The following is a 16,966-nucleotide window of genomic DNA, read 5'->3' on the forward strand; positions in this document are numbered from 1 at the left end:
AGGGAGGGACGGGCTAGATTAGAATGTTCATAGTGCTTTCGCCCTGATTTATGTTTTTTGAGAGTAAGCAATTTGGGACAACCTAAACGAACCTACTGTCCTGATGAGCAAAGGCATTGGCCATACTGGGTGAGGGTAGACACCATGCTAGATAAGACGCCATGTTGAGTCTGGACCGAGGACATGCTGGGTGGGGGGCCAAAGCCATGTCAAGTAAAGCCGTGTAAGGAAGAAGCAGTGCCATGCTGAGGACATGCAAAGTAGAATAGCACCCGCGGACAACACACATACACCCACTAGAGGCTGGAGTAACACTGTATCAGCTGCACTGCAGAGGCACTGGAGTAAGTTAGGGTTTTAGGTGCCATGCTCAAGAGCACAACGGCAGGTGGTGGCACTAGAAGTTTTTACGCCAGCGACCCTGATGCTGCCACGTTAAGTAGGGGCGCAGTCAGGTCAAGTTAAGTGAGGACAGAGGTCTGTGAAGGCCACTGTGAAGGCCGCTGGTAAGAGTGTTTTAACAGCTCCGCCGTGATCAGCAAAGGAATGCCCGCTACAATACATACACTGGCCGTTAGTACACTGCACACACACACACATGCAACCTATAATTACAGTCTACATACAATACACATTTTGTAAACAAACGGACAGGTGATTCCCTCTGGAGAGTGCGAGGGTAAATTGGCTTTAAGAAGATCTCATGGGGATACACTTTATGTATGGGGTATACATGACACCAGTCATAACACCTTTATGAGTGATGCAGTATAATTCATAATCTTCATATAGCATTTATTCAACATCATTCATAAGGAGTTTTCAAAATAAAAGTCCCCTTGAATAAAAATGTTTTCATCCCATTGTAAAATGGAAATGTTTATATTTACTGTCACAGTACCAAACCCCTGACACACTATTCAGGCAACAGGCTGGGACCAGCACAGGGTCAGCCTTAAAGCATTACCCTTGTAGCAGTTTAGGGGTTAAATGTTTTGCTCAAGGTCACAATGGCAGTAGGAAATGGCACCAGCTCTGGGTGTAGGGATCTTTCAAATAGATAAGCTAGCTGTGCTTGATTGAGCTTGCCTGGTGCAATGGAATCAATGGAATAGTCTCAAAAGTGCAAACCCTACCTGCCCATCTGGCATTCCAGGTAGGCTCAACCAAACGCTCAGGCTCAAGCAACCTATTTAAACCCAGGTCTGGATGGCGTCTGAGCAATTGTTTGACATTGTAATGGAGGTAATAAGCAACCTTAGCTGAGACCTGAAGACTTGCATTAGCTCCACAAACTAATGCCCTGCTTTTATCTCAGCAGGCTAACACAATCTCTATTTTCTTTACAAAAAAAAAATGTTTGCGCTAAAATGTAAAGGGACTTGTGTTTAGAAAGACTCTTTATGAATTCCGTCAAATAAATGTGTTCTGAATGTTGTATGAATGATACTGCAACATTCATAAAGGGTGTAATGACTGGTTTCATAAAGGTGTTATGAGTGCTTTATGTATACCCCCTTCATATAAAGTGTTACCGGAAGTGGACTGTCTGATAACGTTTGGTCACAAGCGATGACTATGCAACGCCCTGTGTCACTACGCCGCTAATGACCCTATGAATGAACATGAGTCAAGGCAGCATTATTTGTGCATAATTATTTGTGCCTGATTATTGTGGGTGGCGGAGGAATAACACTTTTCGACTGATGAGGAGTTAGGCAAAGGATTCATTATTCATCTTTATTTGCTCTTGAGCGGCAGCATGCATCATGTTTCTGACCAATGAGGCGCGAGGAGGCTTAATTATTGACAGGATCCCAAACAGAATGAGCCAATCCACTAAGGACCAAAGGGGGGTGTAGGCGGAACTGTACCTACATACATCACAGGCTGCATACATCTCTCTACAGAACACTCACTCGTTTGTCTCTTTTACAGGGGATGTAAACATCATCATCACACAGGCAGATAATTGGGAGATTAGAGCAAGGCCATTGGCTGCATTTACAACCGCTCAACTTTGACCTCCAGGGGGCGCCATTTCCTTACACAGCAGCAAAGTGCACCAGGGGTCGGACACCAGCAAATCGGGTAAGCCACCCGCCCCGGTGTCTCCCTGTATGAAGCCTGGATATGTGTGTGTGTGTGTGTGTGTGTGTGTGTGTGTGTGTGTGTGTGTGTGTGTGTGTGTGTGTGTGTGTGTGTGTGTGTGTGTGTGTGTGTGTGTGTGTGTGTGTGTGTGTGTGTGTGTGTGTGTGTGTGTGTGTGTGTGTGTTCTCGGCTCAAATGAATGGAAACTTAAAGTAAGATAAAGTATGTAGAAGAACGCAGCTCACCTTGCCTAATGCAGAAACCAGCGATGACACTGATCACACATCCAACACTGACATAACGCATGAACGGTAAGTGAACCTGTACGCATAGTGAAGTAGAAGAAATAAGTTGCCATGACCTCACTTAGTCAGTATATTCCATGAGATTTCTATCATAGTTGGCCACTCTTTAATCTCTACCCAGTACAGACAGATAAAGACTAGCCACCCCTCAGAGCCTGGTTCCTCTCTAGGTTTCTTCCTAGGTTCCTGCCTTCCAGGGAGTTTCCCCTAGACACTGTGCTTCTGCCTCTGCATTGCTTGCTCTTTGGGGTTTTAGGCTGGGTATCTGTAAAGCCCTTTGTTAAAACTGCTGATGTAAAAATGGCTTTATGAAATAAATGGGATTGATTAATCAAATATTATAAAGCACTCTGTCGTATCGCAAGGAGGAAATTAATTAGTAAATACACGAATGCAGTGCCCCCCCCTCCCCCCACACACACGTAAAAATGAGGGAGAGAGTGATCCAAGCACAGCAGAATTCCATGACTAGAAACTCCCCGAAGAGGAAAGGCCTTCTGCCCAGATTCTCTATTGTAAAACACTACAACGAGAGAGAGAGAAACACGAGATACTGTACAAAGAGACGGAAAGCAACAACACTTTAATAACAGAACCGTTAAGAGAGAAAACTATGACAGCGCAAACTAACAACCGATCTCATGACTCCTCCATAGACTCACGCCAGTGAGGTCAGCGATGATCTCGACAGCTCCTGTACCCACTGTAGTGTACTGGATCACTGGGGCTGGGATGCCCGCGTTCTCAAAGATGTTGTTGGTATAGAACCAGAGCTGCAAGAGAGACAAACACATTTGGGCTTGAGTGGCATGGGCACAGGTGGCACAGCATGGGCACAGCATGGGCACAGCGTAACAGTGGACAACCACTCACATTCAATTTCAATTCAATTTGGGGCTGTGGGGGAGGTTGACTCTAGACACGGGGGGTAATCAGCAGGAGGAACAGACGGAGATAGTGAGAAACCAACACACACAGGTATACACTCCCATTAAACACACAAATACACTCCTCTATCCTGTTGCGCTCACAGAACAGTGACAAGGCCTGCCACTTGTCACCTCCACTTAACTTACAGCTCACCTCTGGTATCTGTCTGATACCATCATCATCATCACCACCACCACCATCTTCATCCTCACTCCCTGTGTTTCAAATAGATTGCCAAAGCTAATTAGCTGCTAAAAATGCATTGCAGAGATGAGGCTTCTAATGAGTTCAGCTCTGATGGGTAAAATGTGCACTTGTTGGCCACAGTCCCTTGGTAATGACTTGAATAATGAATGCATCGTAGTAGCATAATTCAGGAAGGGATTAGCTAATCAAATCGCTGTTAAATGATGACTCGTAGTTTTGGGCTCTTACAACATGATCACGAGGCTTCTAAAAGACGAGGCAATATTTGGTCTGCCTTTCAACTGAGCCTCTTGGTGTAGTGGGCCCGACTGTGGTGGGTGAGGAGTATGGGTGAGGAGTATGGGTGAGGAGTATGGGTGAGAGAGGGAAGAAGGTTCTCCCTCAGGAGAAAGGGAGAAGAGGGTGAGAGAGGGATAAGAGGAAGAGAGGGAGAGTGTAAGAGAGAGAGGGTGAGAGAGCGAGGGAAGGACATGCACATGAGAGAGTGTGAGGAGGGTGTAAATGATGGGTGAAAGTGGTTGAGGTAGAGAAAGGGCAAGGAGTGCTAACAAAGAGGACAAAGAGTAACAGAAAGGGCTATAGGGGTGAGGGAAGGAGAGGAGATGAGCCCTATAGCAAACAGCTGAGTAGTCTGACAGCGTCGATGCCGGAGAGCTGCATGCCAATGTTGAGGAACACATCAATGAGCAAATGCGATCGCACAGACGGATCCAGCATCAGGCACCATACCGACACAGTCTCCACCGACAACAGAGAGCGCTCCTCCTCCTGCATCTCCTCAATCTGGGGCGGCAGGTAGCCTAGTGGTTAGAGCGTTGGACTAGTAACTGAAAGGTTGCAAGATTGAATACCTGAGCTGACAAGGTAAAAATCTGTCCTTCTGCCCCTTAACAAGGCAGTTAACCCACTGTTCCTAGGCCGTAATTGAAAAGAAGAATTTGTTCTTAACTGACTCGCCTAGTAAAATAAAGGTAAAAAAAAAATCTCCAACTGGACTTCACTTGGTCCGGTACCATTTCAATGCTGATGTAGGACATAAACAGGAAGTTACAACACTGACCCAATGAAAATGAATATTACTTGAACTTTGTTATTCACAGGTGACTAAAGAGTTTGGCACATGACTAGAACAACAAGATTGACACAGGAAGATGAACACAGCCATGAGGTTACACTATTCAGACACTAAGTATGTGACCTTGCACCAATGGAGTCAAGCATTCTGACCTGTAATGGTGGCGTAGACATTGGGCTTCTCCAACAGCATGTATTGGGGCTCTCCGGAAACCATGGCAACAGCATCAGCTGGATGAAGGTGGGTACCACCACCAGCGGGAGGAACAGGGTCCAGGGCTCCTCCTGTAACCATGACAACAGGTGTCACTAACATATCGTCCACATGTAGCCCAAAATATGCGATACGTAAACCATTGAAAACAATTTCACCATTCAATGTCAATGACACTGCAGATGAACACATACTATACCTGACTAAACATATGGTTCTCTAAGCATATGAACGCCACGTTTAAAGTTGAATGTTTTTCCTGGAAATGGCCTTTGGCGTGCCTTTCCCAGAAGTTCGTGTAGACCCAGGATCTGGGCCGAGAAGTCCCCAGTACAGATGAAGATGCTGGGCACAAGCCCGAGGAAAACCACGCAAGTTCTTAGCAGCTATCTCCCCCCCAGGTACATGGGCACCACACTCAGAGAGATACCAACACAATACAACACAACATTGACAACAGGGATGTTTTTTCCCCAGTCTGAAATCAAGAAAACAGACAGCAGTGAGCAAACACTCACCTTCTTTTCATTGCAACATCCGTAACTTTATCCAGACACTGTGCAACATTTATATGTGTAGATTTCTAACTGATTGAACCTTGACCACTCCTGAACCTTGACCCTTATCCCAATCTTAACTCAAACCCTCACCCCTGAACATTACCCCTCTCATTGAGTGGACACACTGGTTTGTTTGTAACGGAGTGGATCCCCGTGACGAAGCGGCCAAAGATGACCATCTCTGGAGAGCTACAGATCCTTCTGAAGCCCATGAGTGATCCAGTGATGAACACCAACACCGTCGAGTATCACCACCATGCCTTTCCTACATACACCTGCACACACGCACAAACACACACAAGTTATGGTTGGCCGTCCACCATTAAAACGCTTAGATTATCAGAGCCAGCTAATTAATGTACCAAACCCCAAACTGTTGTATGTATGCATTTGCACAAGCGGTTCATAAAAGCCCACAGACCAGATGCAATAGCAGGCGTACGTATATTCGTTTTATGACAGAGTAGTAAAGTCTCCCCCTAATATACAGTCAAGGAGGACGTGGAGAGTTCCGATCACCCATAAAACTCTGCTGGGAGATGAACTTGATGAGCTCATACCTGTGCTCGTAAATTGTTCTCTTTCATTAGCATATAAATGTCCAGTGAGATCGTTTGATTGCTTCAGATAAATGAGATCTAAGCCAGCACTGAATACAAAACAAATATTTAGAGCTGGGCAGAGGGGACAGAGAGCGCACTGACTGCCCTCCAAAGGGTATAGGGGACAGGTAGCGTGCAGTGCAGAGGGGACAGAGCGAGTGTAGCGCAATCTTCCATCTAAGCCGTGCATGTGCATAGGCGCGCAGCTACACCTGGACTGCTGAGCAGAAGAAATATCAGCCCCTGCGAAGTTCACTCAACTTTCTAGAGTTTCCCTTGTTAGTTAAAACCTCTACGGGATCGGTGTGTCCCCAACGGTGTAACGGCAGTCTAAGTCGTCCTCCTCCTCAGACGAGGAGAGGCGAGAAGGATCGGAGGACCAATGTGCAGCGTGGTAAGTTTCCATAATTTAATGACATGAAAACTAGACAAGTATACAAAACAACAAAAGTACTAACCGTCACAGTCCCGTGTGGCACAAACACTGACACAGGAGACAACCACCCACAAATCCCCAACACAAAACAAGCCACCTATATATGATTCTCAATCAGGGACAACGATTGACAGCTGCCTCTGATTGGGAACCATATTAGGCAGAACACAGAAACAGACAAACTAGACACACAACATAGAATGCCCACCCAGCTCACGTCCTGACCAACACTAAAACAAGCACAACACATAAGAACTCTGGTCAGGACGTTACAGTACCCCCCTCCTGAGGTGCGGACTCCGAACGCACCCCTAAAACTCAAGAGGAGGGTCTGGGTGGGCATCTGTCCGCGGTGGCGGCTCCGGCGCAGGACGAGGACACCACTCCACCATTGTCTTTGTCCCCCTCCTTAGCGTCCTTTGAGTGGCGACCCTCGCCCCCGACCCTGGTCTAGTAACCTTCACAAAGGTCCCCCCTAGATAGAGGAGACAGCCAAGAACAGAGTGGTAGCTCAGGACAGAGAGGTAGCTCAGGACAGAGAGGTAGCTCAGGACAGAGAGGTAGTTCAAGGACAGAGGGGCAACTCCGGACTGAGTGGCAGCTCCGGACTGAGTGGCAGCTCCGGACTGAAGGGCAGCTCATGACTGAAGGGCAGCTCATGACTGAAGGGCAGCTCATGACTGAAGGGCAGCTCATGACTGGAGGGCAGCTCATGACTGGAGGGAAGCTCATGACTGGAGGGCAGCTCATGACTGAAGGACAGCTCATGACTGGAGGACAGCTCATGACTGGAAGGCAGCTCATAACTGGAGGGCAGCTCATGACTGGAGGGCAGCTCATGACTGGAAGGCAGCTCATGACTGGAGGGCGGCTCTGGCAGCTCATGACTGGCTGGCGGCTCTGGCAGCTCCTGACTGGCTGGCGGCTCTGGCAGCTCCTGACTGGCTGGCGGCTCTGGCAGCTCCTGACTGGCTGGCGGCTCTGGCAGCTCCTGACTGGCTGGCAGCTCTGGCAGCTCCTGACTGACGGACGGCTCTAGCGGCTCCTGACTGACGGACGGCTCTAACGGCTCGGGAAAGACGGGCGGCTCTAATGGCTCGGGACAGACGGATGGCTCAGACGGCGCTGGGCAGACGGATGGCTCAGACGGCACTGGGCAGACGGATCGCTCAGACGGCACTGGGCAGACGGATGGCTCAGACGGCACTGGGCAGACGGATGGCTCAGACGGCACTGGGCAGACGGATAACTCAGACGGCGCTGGGCAGGCAGGCAGCTCAGACGGCGCTGGGCAGACGAGCAGTGCAGGCGGCGTTGAGCAGACTAGCAGTGCAGGCGGCGTTGAGCAGACGAGCAGTGCAGGCGGCGTTGAGCAGACGGCCGACTCTGACCTGCTGAGGCGCACAGTAGGCCTGGTGCGTGGTGCCGGAACTGGTGGTACCGGACTGGAGACACGCACCTCAAAGCTAGTGCGGGGAGCAGGAACAGGGCACACTGAACTCTCGAGGCGCACTATAGGCCTGGTGCGTGGTACCGGCACTGGTGGTACCGGGCTGAGGGCACGCACCTCAGGGCGAGTACGGGGAGAAGGAACAGTGCGTACAGGGCTCTGGAGATGCACAGGAGGCTTGGTGCGTGGTGCCGGAACTGGAGGTACTGGGCTGGAGACACGCACCACAGGGAGATTGCGTGGAGGAGGAACAGGGCTCTGGAGACGCACTGGACGCCTAGTGCGTGGTGTAGGCACTGGTGGTACTGGGCTGGGGTGGGAAGGTGGCGCCGGATATACCGGACCGTGAAGGAGTACACGAGCTCGTGAACACCGAGCCTGCCCAACCTTACCAGGTTGAGTGTTCCCCGTAGCCCTGCCAGTGCGGCGAGGTGGAATAGCCCGCACTGGGCTATGCTGGCGAACCGGGGACACCCTACGTAAGGCTGGTGCCATGTACACCGGCCCGAGGAGACGTACTGGAGGCCAGATGTGTTGAGCCGGCTACTGGAGACCAGATGTGTTGAGCCGGCTTCATGGCACCTGGCTCGATGCCCACTCTAGCCCGGCCAGTGCGGCGAGGTGGAATAGCCCGCACTGGGCTAAGCAGCGTACTGGGGACACCGTGCGCTCCACCGCATAACACGGTGTCTGACCAGTACGACGCCCTCTCACTCCACGGTAAGCCCGGGAAGTTGGCGCAGGTCTCCTACCTGACTTCGCCACACTCCCCTTTAGCCCCCCCCCCCAAGAAAGTTTTGGGATTTCTTCTCGGGCTTCTTACCGCGCCGTCGTGCTAACATCATTCGCCGGTATCCCTCCGCACATTGCTCCATCGAATCCCAGGCGGGCTCCGGCACTCTCCCTGGGTCAACCGACCACCTGTCTATTTCCTCCCAAGTGGTGTAACCCAGATCCGGCTCCTGCTGCCGAGCTAGCTCCTCGAAACGCCGCCTCTCCGCTTTTGCTGCCTCCAGCTCTGCTTTGGGGCGGCGATACTCCTCTGGCTCTGCCCAGGGTCCTTTCCCGTCTAGGATTTCCTCCCATGTCCATTCCTCCTGGTACCGCTGCTGCTGTCGCTGCTGCCCGTTTCCACGCTGCTTGGTCCGGGTTAGGTGGGTGGTTCTGTAACAGCAGTCTAAGTCGTCCTTCTCCTCAGACGAGGAGAGGCGAGAAGGATCGGAGGACCAATGTGCAGCGTGGTAAGTTTCCATAATTTAATGACATGAAAACTAGACAAGAATACAAAACAACAAAAGTACTAACCGTCACAGTCCCGTGTGGCACAAACACTGACACAGGAGACAACCACCCACAAATCCCCAACACAAAACAAGCCACCTATATATGATTCTCAATCAGGGACAACGATTGACAGCTGCCTCTGATTGAGAACCATATTAGGCTGAACACAGAAACAGACAAACTAGACACACAACATAGAATGCCCACCCAGCTCACGTCCTGACCAACACTAAAACAAGCACAACACATAAGAACACTGGTCAGGACGTTACAAACGGGATGTTTAAGCTAAGGTAGGCTAATGTGATTAACTCATGTTGTAAGTAACATGAACATTTCCCAGGACATAGACATATCTGATATGGGCAGAAAGCTTAAATTCTTGTTAATCTAACTGCAATGTCCATTTTACAGTAGCTATTAAGGTGAAAGAACACCCTGCTCTTGTTTGAGGAGAGTGCACAGTTATGAACTTGAAAATGTATTAATAAACCATTTAAGCACATTTGGGCAACCAACATTTGAACAGATATGAAATGGTTCATTGGATCAGTCTAAAACTTTGCACATACACTGCTGCCATCTAGTGGCCAAAATCTAAATTGTGCCGGGGCTGGGATAATACATTATGGCCTTTCTCTTGCATTTCAAACGCATGTTTTTTTAAGATATATTCTCCTACATTCATTTCACATTTACACAAATTTCAAAGGTGTTTCCTTTCAAATGGTAACAAGAATATGCATATCCTTGCTTCAGGTCCTGAGCTACAGGCAGTTAGATTTGGGTATGTCATTTTAGGCGAAAATTTAAGAAAAGTGTTGGATCCTTAATTAACACTATCAATGATTCCCTTTACTGTGGGAATTGTGATCGAATCAACGCAATATTAACCACTTTCAATGCAACATAACAAAACAAACTATGCAAACTTAGTATGCAAAACTAACTATGCAAGAGATTTTGTTGTAGGCAGAGCACATCGGAGTAGGATTATTTTGGATTGACAGGTAATACTCTACACAGACCGTACTCTACACAGACCGGCGCCATAACCAATCAGAGCTGCAGTAGGCCTATACACAAATAGACAATTGCCACAACACAACAACATTTTAAGTAACCTCCTTGTCTGAACAACAAGTGGATAAACAGGTTAATGTCAAGCCCTGCATGTTTTTTTTTAAAGTCTCATGGAATGTCGGCCTACATTGAACACCACACATTGGCTGCTACTGTAGGCTGTGAACACCACACATTGCCTGCTACTGTAGGCTGAATGATAGAACAGCTATTTCCATGTTAAAATGTTATGGGATGCATTTTCTCCATTGTTTTTTATGGTAGGCCACTCTGGTAGGACTACATGATGATCAAATAGCCACAGTAGCCTACTTGGTCACTTAAAACTGTAACTTAAAGCCTCCAGAGTGGCGCAGCGGACTATGGCACTGCGTCGCTAGAGGCGTCACTACAGACCCGGGTTCGATCCCAGGCTGTGTCGCAGCCGGACGCGACCGGGAGACCCATGAGGTGGCGCACAATTGGCCCAGCGTCGTCCGGGTTAGGGGAGGGTTTGGCCGGCCGGGATGTCCTTGTCCCATCGTGCTCTAGCGACTCCTTGTGGCGGACCGGCGCATGTACGCTGACTTTTGTCGCCAGCTGTACGGTGATTCCTCCGACACATTGGTTAAGCGAGCTGTGTGTCAAGAAGCTGTGCGGCTTGGCGGGGGTCGTGTTTCGGAGGAAGCATGGCTCTCGACCTTCGCCTCTCCCGAGTCTGTACGGGAGTTGCAGCGATGGGACAAGATTGTAACTACCAATTAGATATCACGAAAAAGGGGTAAAAAGTACACACACACAAAAACAATAAAAAAACAAAACAATGTAACTTAAAGCGGGTACAGGCTGTGTTCACAGTAAACACGAGCCGGAAGTTGCACAGAAATTCGCTCAGTGCCGGAAAAAAATAGAGGGAACATTGGTAGCTTGTACAAAGAGTTACAACTCTAAAGGGCACAGGGTAAGTAAACACTATGCACTCTGAAAGGCAGACAGGACGGACATTGTGTACTCTGAAGGGCAGAGGAGACCAAGGGAGCCAGGGCAGAGTCATCTCTAGGGTCAGAGGGCAGAAGGTCACTCAGGGGTGATAGATGGAGGCACAATCTAATGCCCTCAGTGGTGTGTGTATATGTGAGTAGCTCAGAGTGCCAGGCAGGGTGCCATTGCCCAGAGCTCCAGATGCTGCAGTGTGTCTCTGAGGCTGTTCATGTCAACTGGCCAACAGACACCCTGCAGCCGCAGAGTCTGGAGGGCTCAGCCATTGACCAAAACCAAATCAAAGGTCTTCAAAGGACAGGACTTTCCAAATCTAGTCATGCCTTCCTTTTCATTGGGTCCATTCTAACAACATGCATTACACATACAAGATGTGAATGCAGATGTACACCGTCTCGAATGGGGAGCAGAGAATAGTTGACTTATAAAACCCAATACATTATGGTGGAATCATCCTGTGTAAACCCTGTATAGGATTGTGTGTCACTGGGAGTGTGTGTATGGGGAGTGTGTGAGGGTCTCACCTGGTGACCAGCATGCCCACCATGAGGGATCCCAGTAGACCCCCAATGGCAAAGATAGACACGGTGAGAGAGAACATGGGGGTCAGAGCCCCCCCATCCAGCCTTGGTGCCATGACGACTCATTGACATCCTATTGTAGAAGTCTAATGTGCTGAGGGATAGAGAGAAAGACAGAGAGAAAGACAGAGAGAAAGACAGAGAGAAAGAAAGAAAGAGGGGGATGGAAAGAGTATTACTATAACAGTATTACTACGGTTAATCACCATGTTGATTTTTCATTGATTTAATTTGTTCTTGTGCTCGTGCTTTGGCAGTGTAAGTAAGATACCGATCATGCCAATATAGCTCATTGAGTAGAATTAAATTGAGAGGAGAAAAGAAATGTTGTCACATAACCATCATCTGACAAATTCAATCCATCTCGATCTGGCCAATCAGAGCCTACGGAGGGGAATGCAGAATCACAGCCAAACTGGAAGTCCTTGTCATGAGGCCCGTGCTGCTCCTCTCTCCTTGGTATTTTCGGGTCACAGACCAGGACTAATTCAATTCCACTTGCATTGTTCACTCGCACTGTCAGCTAGCTCCGTTGTGTCTGTGGATTGTGTGTGTGTGTGTGTGTGTGCGTGCGTGCGTGCGTGTGTGTGTGACGTTTGTTCTGACAGTAATTTGACCTTAGTGTGTTTCAACCATAGAAACAGAAAAATGTTGGTCATGCTCTAAATATATGAAAAAACAAATGGTGCCATTTTTATTATTCAGGCTACTTCCTTCAATCAGTCAATATGATATATAAAGACCTTTTTACATCAGTAGATGTCAAAGTGCTTATACAGAAACCCAGCCCAAAACTCCCAACAGCAAGCAATAAAGATGTAGAAGCACAGTTTCTAGGAAAAACTCCCTAGAAAGGCCGAAACCCTGGAAGAAACCTAGAGAGGAACCAGGCTCGGAGGGGTGGCCAGTCCTCTTCTGGGCATGCTGGGTGGAGATTTTAAGAGTATATTGCAATTAAGGCCAGATCATTCTTCAAGATGTTCAAACATTCGTAGATGACCATCAGGGTCAAATAATAATCACAGTGGTTCCATAGCTGCAGCCAGAACAGCAGAAACTAGATCAGCAGCATGACCAGGTGGACTGGGGACGGAGACATCCAGGAGTCATCAGGCCAGGTAATCGTGAGGCATGGTCATTGGGCTCATGTCCTCCAGGAGGGGAGAGAGAGAGATGGAGAGTTAGGGGGCGCATACTTAAGTTCACACAGGATACCAGATAAGACAGACTGGGGGGGGGGGGGGGGGGGGGGGGACTGTCACCCCGTCTGATGATACCCCTACCAATATCCAACCAGGCAGGATATAACCCCACCCACTTTGCCAAAGCCCAGCACCCACACCACTAAAGGGATATTAACAGACTTAACTTACTACCCTGAGACGAGGCAGAGTATAACCCACAAAGATCTCCTCCACCTCACGAGCCCGAGGGGGCGCACACCGGACAGGAAGATCACGTCGGTGACTCAACCCACTCAAGTCGAGAATAGCGAGAATAAAAAGCATGGCACAACGTTAAGCGCCCCTCCTAGGGACGGCATGGAAGAGCACTAGTAAGCCAGTTACTCAGCCCCCGTAATAGGGTCAGAGGCAGAGAATCCCAGTGGAGAGAGGGGAGCCGGCCAGGCAGAGATAGCAAGGGTGCTTCGTAGCTCCAGTACCTTGTCGTTCACATTCGCACCCGTGGGCCAGACTACACTCAATCATAGTCTTGTGATCGTAGCAGACGTGTAGGTATGTACGGCAGGACCAAATCGGAAAGAGAGGTAGGAGCAAGTGCATGTAATGCTTTGTAGCTTTGGAGTAAAACCTTGAAGTCAGCCCGAGTCCTAGTCAAAGTTTCTAGTAGTAGTATTTAGCATTAACTGAAGTTTATTTCTTGCTTTATCCATGTAGCTAGAGAGTAGTGGATGTCATAAGGTGAATGCACCAATTTGTAAGTCGCTCTGGATAAGAGCGTCTGCTAAATGACTTAAATGTAAATGTAAATGTAGTCTAATCGAGAAGTGACAAAAGCATGGATTAGCTTTTCTGCATAATCTTTGGACAAAAAGTTTCAGATTATTGCAAAGTTACAAAATGAAAAAAAGCTGCCCTTGAAATATTCTTGATATGTTCAAGAGAGAGATCAATGTCCAGAGTAGTGCTGAGGTCCTTTACAGTTTTATTTGAGACGACTGTACAACCAACAATGTCATATCAAGCAGCAGATCTCTGTTTCTTGGGACCTAGAATTAGCATCTCTGTTTTGTCCGAGTTTAAAAAGTAAAATATTTGGTGCCATCCACTTCCTTATGTCTGAAACACAGGTTTCCAGGGTGGGGAATTTTGGGGCGTCACCATTTTTCATTGAAATGTACAGCTGTGTCCGCATAGCAGTGAAAGCTGTCATTGTGTTTCCGAATGACATCACCAAGAGGTAGAATATACTTTCTTAAATGTGTGACTCAGTGTTCTGACGAGAGTTCAAACATAGAAACCCAATGTAGAACTGCATGACATTTTAAATGTTTGACTTACATGGGCGGAGATGGACTTACATGAGGAATTGATCCCAAAATGCTAATTGTTTGTAGTAGCTAGTTTAACAAAACTGGTTGCAGTCACTCCAAGGTAAGGAAACAAATATCTAATTATAGCACGCACCCCTGAGGGGCACCCATGTTGAGGATCAGCGTGGCAGATGTGTTGTTACCTACCCTTACCACCTGGGGACGGCCCGTCAGGAAGTCCAGGATCCAGTTGCAGAAGGAGGTGTTTAGTCCCAGGGTCCTTAGCTTAGGGATGAGCTTTGAGGGCACTATGGTGTTGAACGCTGAGCTGTAGTCAATGAATAGCATTCTCACGTAGGTGTTCCATTTGTCCAAGTGGGAAAGGGCAGTGTGGAGTGCAATAGAGATTGCATTATCTATCGATCTGTTGGGGTGGTTTGCAAATTGGAGTGAGTCTAGGGTTTCTGGGATAATGATGTTGATGTGAGCCATGACCAGCCTTTCAAAGCACTTCATGGCTACAGACGTGAATGCTACAGGTCGGTAGTCATTTAGGCAGGTTACCTTAGTGTTCTTGGGCACAGGGACCATGGTGATCTGTTTGAAACATGTTGGTATTACAGACTCAGGGAGAGGTTGAAAATGTCAGTGAAGACACTTGCCAGTTGGTCAGCGCATGCACAGAGTACACATCATGGTAATACGTCTGGCCCTGCGGCCTTGTGAATGTTGACCTGTTTAAAGGTCTTGTTCACATCGGCTATGGAGAGCGTGATCCGGAACAGCTGGTGCTCTCATGCATGCTTCAGTGTTGCTTGCCTCGAAGTGAGCATAAAAGGTATTTAGCCTGTCTGGTAGGCTCGCGTCACTGGGCAGCTCGCGGCTGTGCTTCCCTTTGTAGCCTGTAATAGTTTGCAAGCCCTGTCACATCCGACGGGCATCAGAGCTGGTTTAGTAAGATTCAATGTTAGTCCTGTATTGATGCTTTGCCTGTTTGATGGTTCATCTGAGGGCATATCGGGATTTCTTATAAGCGTCCGAATTAGTGTCCCGCTCCTTGAAAACGGCAGCTCAAGCCTTTAGCTCGATGCGGATGTTGCCTGTAATCCATGGCTTCTGGTTGGGATATGTACGTACGGTCACTGTGGGGATGACGTCGTTGATGCACTTATTGATGAAGCCGGTGACTGAGGTGATATACTCCTCAATGCCATTGGATGAATCCCGGAACATATTCCAGTCTGTGCTAGCAGAACAGTCCTGTAGTGTAGCATCTGCGTCATCTGATCACTTCCGTATTGAGCGTGTCACTGGTGCTTCCTGCTTTAGTTTTTGCTTTTAAGCAGGAATCAAGAGAAAATATTTATGGTCAGATTTGCCAAATGGAGGGAGAGGGAGAGCTTTGTACGTGTGTCTGTGTGAGGAGTAAAGGTGGTCTAAAACATGCAAAATATCACAATTGGTTAGGAGCCCATAAAACGTCAGCCATCCCCTCCGGCGCCATTCTTCCAGAATTGTGTGATGTGGGTGTTGTGTTTGTTTGTGTTCTGTTATCTAGTTTATTACATTCCTATTCATTTAAAACCAATAAGATCTCAGCTGCATGTCATGTTATGCACACTCTTAGACAACCATGTTCGGCAACAGTGTTTCACAGTTTTCAGTGTTCTCTCTTTCTGTCCTTTTCATTCATTCTCTCCTCCTTATTGCCCAATGTCTGTCTGTCTACATGTCTCCCTCTCTCTCCCCTATACTCTTCCTATCTCCCTCTCTCCATCTCTCTCTCGCTCTCCCTCTTTTCACCACCCTGTGTCTCCAGACTCCAGATTGACGACTGTGTTTATTGAAGGAGAAGGGGTAGAGTTCCTTAGTGAGTTTTCCTTGCATTGGCTCAACACACCATAGACCTGATCATGTTAAGTCACTTAGATTGACGGCTACACACACACACACACACACACACACACACACACACACACACACACACACACACACACACACACACACACACACACACACACACACACACACACACACACACACACACACACACACACACACACACACACCACATACAGTTAACTGTGGTTGAATCTGATTAGGGACTAAAAAAATTATAGGATAATAAAGTGCTGACTATACAGGCTCTCAATAGTGTTGTTGGAGCAGGGAGGCCCCCTAGTGGCCATGTCATTGACCTCTAAGTGACACTGTATGATTCACATATGCCTTGGCTGCCCTCTGCATGTATGACAACTGACGATGCAGCTTTGTGCCGGCCTCACACAGTGAGAACTTTCCATGAGTTAATGTTCCCCCTTATTCTCCCGGCAATGCATTCATTTGATTTTCTACCTGTTGTCGAATTTACGTCGAAACATTTCCTACCATGTTGTAAGGATATCCCAGTAATTGTAACATAATTACCAAAGTCATCTTATTCAGTGTTTCCAGGTCCTGGGGGGACCCAAATGGATGTACAGAAAGTCATTGAGCTAATGTGGACCAGACCTAGCTGCTATTGCATTTGTGTCTATGGGAGACCCACCCCGTTAAGTAGACCAGAATTGACCATTTTTTTTCAATGGTAAATGGCCTGATTGAACTATCTTCATTTATCCACCATCTTTGGTAAAGACTGTGGTCCAGAGCCTTCCTGGCCGTGAGACACGTTACT

At 48.0% G+C, this 16,966-nt stretch overlaps 1 pseudogene; it reads right to left on the reverse strand.

Annotated features, from left to right (window-relative positions):
* Positions 1-461: 461 nt before the first annotated feature.
* LOC129856134 (solute carrier family 2, facilitated glucose transporter member 9-like) overlaps positions 462-16,966 on the reverse strand; it is a 52,217-nt pseudogene continuing 35,712 nt past the window's right edge.

The sequence above is a fragment of the Salvelinus fontinalis genome, chromosome 1 (genome assembly GCF_029448725.1).
Source record: "Salvelinus fontinalis isolate EN_2023a chromosome 1, ASM2944872v1, whole genome shotgun sequence".
NCBI lineage: Eukaryota > Metazoa > Chordata > Actinopteri > Salmoniformes > Salmonidae > Salvelinus > Salvelinus fontinalis.